This window comes from Nicotiana sylvestris, chromosome 7 (assembly GCF_000393655.2).
Source record: "Nicotiana sylvestris chromosome 7, ASM39365v2, whole genome shotgun sequence".
NCBI lineage: Eukaryota > Viridiplantae > Streptophyta > Magnoliopsida > Solanales > Solanaceae > Nicotiana > Nicotiana sylvestris.
In genome coordinates this window covers 57,831,512-57,835,705 of record NC_091063.1, presented here as the reverse complement: position 1 = coordinate 57,835,705, position 4,194 = coordinate 57,831,512, and positions in this window count along the sequence as shown.

Genomic DNA, 4,194 nt, shown 5'->3' with positions numbered 1-4,194 from the left:
CGATTCCCTATTTTTAGCTGGCTGATTTAATTGTTTCAAAGGTTGAATAGGTTATTTACTGTTTGTTACTTGTTAAATGTAAGTTTCAATTGGTGAATCATTGGATTGTTTCTAATTTCAAAACCTATTGATGCCCTTCGATTCAGTTTGCCTTTGGTTTCTATTACATAATTGTTAGTTTAGTTTGTGATTTTTCAGGACTTTTAAGGTTTAAACGAATAGGAATAGAAACTTTCGGGACCCCATTTGAATTAAAAGGGTTCAGGTAAAATGTAATAAGCGGGCTTCGGAAGGGTAATTTAGGGTTTTCTATTTGGGGAAATATCATAATACTCTAGAACATGGGTAGCTGGCCTCTTTTTGTTAGTACAAAGTACTGGAACCAATAGGGGAAAACCAATTGTCCCAATTATGTTGGAATATGCTATTTATGGCTAAGGAATAATTCCTATATCATAAGGCATTATATATCCCTATATATAGTGCCTTTTCCCATAAAGAACAGAGGATTTTTTATCATCATTTTACTGTACAAAAGCCCTATCTTCTTTTCTAAAAAAGCTCGGATTCCAGAAGTTTTAAGAAAACTTCCAATCTTCTCATTTTTTCTGATTATTTTCAAGTTAAAATATGGTTTGAAGTAGAGGATCTCCCTGTTTTTATTTGGATGGTTTCTTGGTTTCAAATTATATCTATTTGGTCTGGATTTACTGCTGGTTTTTGGTGGATTTCTTGCTGAAGTTTGAGTTTCCTATCCTCTTTTAGTTTTTATGACATTTATTTGGTTACTCTTCTGCCCTACATTTAGTTTCAAGGTATGTACAATGTTCATCTTGAATTAAATCAATTTTGAGTTCAAAATTTGTATTTTTGAGCTTGTTTGTTTAGCTGATTTTTGGTGTTAGCCTAGGAATCATATCTGTGTGAAGTTGAAGTCAATTGAACCATGGGATAGTCTAAATATTTGTTGCATTTGATCATAAAGTCTGTGATGCGTATGTGTAAAAACTCAATATGTTTGACTGCTGAATCAATATATATACACTTATGAAAGATGTGCTCAAAACTGCTCTCTTATAGCAGTACAAAAGGCAAGTGAATCTGACCATTTAAATGGTCAGACTCATCCCTTAATAGTGCATAATAGTATTGATTTGCTTAGTATATGCCTATATTATTTCCCCTTCCCCTCTTTCCTCTTTTACTAAAATGAGAGCCATGAAACAAATCATGGTTTAGGAAATCACTATTTGTCTATAAGGATGACCTTCAACATAGTTAGACTTATGGACAACATTATTTTTCCTTTACTCATTTTTGTACTTAGATTAACTTGATAATATTGTAGGTACCTACATTTGAAGATGTCATGTGAATCTGACCTTTCCATGTGGTCAAATTCATGAGAATCTTGACTCATTTGAAGATGGAGCAGCAGCAACTTAGGAACTCCCTTTTCATTTTTATGTAATCTAGTTTAGGGCACTAATGTAGTCCATATTTGGTACTTTGTTCAATTCTAAAATCTGTAACTAATTGGACTGGACTCCGCAAATTTATATACTAGCTAATGTAGTAGGTAGCTATATTTTAAAGGGTATTAGTATGCTATGATTAAAAAAAAGGGCAAAACTTGGTTACTGACTTTAGTTTGGCTATTTTAATCTCAAAAGTTTGTTCATCCATGTTCAAAAAATGATTTTCTTTTTCTCAGTTTAGGACTCAAGTATGATTTTGTAAAAATGCTTGATAATAAATTAAGGGCCCAATTGAAACTGACTTGTGAAATGTGAATTAATTTCATGAGGGCCATGGATTATTAAAGGGAAAATAGCACACCTCAAATTTTCTATAAGTGTTAACTAATTTTATCGAGGGCCATAGGCTTAAGAGTTTTATTTGGCATGACACGCCTCAAAAAGTTTTAAAAAGAAAGGTAATTAATTAAAGCCATCTAAGGATATTCTTATTTGAAAGCTAGCTTAAACATATTGAGAGCTAATGATTATAAAAGGGTTTAGGATACATGCATTAGGCCTTAGATCATCTTTTGGACGATGCCAATTGTGGCCTATTAAAAATAATCGGCTTGAAGGCCATGCTTGGGCTTACCATTTGGCCTGAAATTTAAAAGGCCTCCAAATACATTGCTGAACCTGAACAAACAGCCCATGTTGGGCTTCAATTTAGGTGGGCCCAGTTGTGCATTTGCATCGGCTGGCCCTATCCGCCCTTTTTGCATTTTTCAAACCATGGTATACACATAAATCATGAGCTACAAATGAGCTTTCTTTTCGAAATGTAGGAAATCAAGTTCACAACCACAAAATTGAATGTTAATCATACTACAAACGATTTGCAAGAAAACATCACATTTATGCTAGGACCTGTGAGGTAAAACCTTGATTTATGCTTAAGACACAGGCCCAATGGCCTGGGTTCAACCTTTTTAAAATCGAGGTGTGCCATCAATTAAACCCTCCATGGCCCTCACAATTGTTGTTAATTTGAACCTTCGTAGTTGCTTTAGGCGCATTCTTTAAATTGATTTTTTTAATTACTAAATTCGGGTGTACATTTCATGTGACCCAATTTCAATTCTCAACAATGTTAAATAGAACGTGTCGCAAACCGCGGGTGCATTTCATGTAGCGTGGTTTAAAGCATGTTTTAAATAACGTTGAATCTTCTTAAAAGTAGTTAAAATAATTAAAAGCGGTCATAAAGTTAAAATGCACAATAGGTTTAAAACATGTAATTAAATAGATAATTAGTCCAATTAAATAGTTTAAGCGACCGTGCTAGAACCACGGAACCCAGGAATGCCTAACACCTTCTCCCGGGTTAACAAAATTCCTTATCTAGAATTTCTAGTTCGCAGACTTTTAAATAAAATTTCCTCGATTTGGGATTTTAAAATGAACCGGTGACTTGGGACACCAAATAAATTTTTTCAAGTGGCGACTCTGAAAAAATAAATAAATAATCCCATTTATATTTATGTCACTTTAATTGGAAAAACTTTCTTATATACCCCTCGGGGTGGTAAAAAGGAGGCGTGACAACTCTGGCGACTCTATTGGGGATCGAACCCAGAATCTCTGGTTCAGGGTTCAAGAATTCAAGCTTAGAATAACTGTTATAGTTGGCTTCTTTTTATCTGATTTTTATATGTTTGAGCCTAATATGCTAAATGCCGCTTTTTACCACTTTGATATTGTTTGGACTATATATAAAATTATTACGAAAACCTCTTCTTTCTGAGTCTTCTAAATCATCTGGGAAGTGTGCACTTCGTGTGACTTCTTTTCTATTAGAGTCATATCCCAATTTTAGAATGAGGTTCGAACAAGTTTCAAAGCCGGCGAAGCTTCTGTATTCCCGGTACGCTGCCCCCCTCGGCTCGAGCTATCCGCTCGGGTAAGCCAGGTCTAGAAAAACACACTCAGATTTTTAAACCTAGTATAACAAAGCCTCATGCCAGATCCCTAGTAGGAACGCTTGTTTGCATCACGTGCATTTGACTTTGGAGACTCAACACAGGGGTTGGGTCTATCTAGGACAGGTGTACCCAAAATGAAAAGACCATCTTGATGCATTCTACTTGCTACTTGTGCATTTATTTGCTTTGGATTGCATGTTGACCGGCTTATGAATAATGGAAAAAAGTGGAAATAGAAAAATCAATTTGACGGCTGAGAGAGATGATTACCTGTCTTTGAAAAACCCGATATCGAAAAAGTGCCGAAACTCTGCCAAAATTTTGAAAAAAAAAGACAATTTGTTTCAAGCAAAATATTTGGTATTGTTTTTGTTAAAACTGCCCGAAATACGCAAGTTTGATTCTCACCGGATGTGGGATACGTAGGCAACCCTCACCGGGTCCAACTCCATTTTTTTTGCAAAAATAACCCAAAAAGAACAAAAATTTTGTTGTTTTGTCATACACAAGTTAGGTGATGTCATTCTTATCTAAATAGCAAAATGTCCCCAAAAGGGAACCGGATGGCTGCTTTTACAAGAATAGCCACCTATGGCTCCTTTTTCAAATTTCGGCCAATTAGCAAACACAACCTTAAAATCTTCTTTCCTGAAGTGCTGAAGGGTCGTATTTGCAAAGCCGAGTTTTTGTTTGGAAATGAAATTTTTTGAAAAATTGATAACTTTTTCTTGAGTCAAAATAAATCATGACTT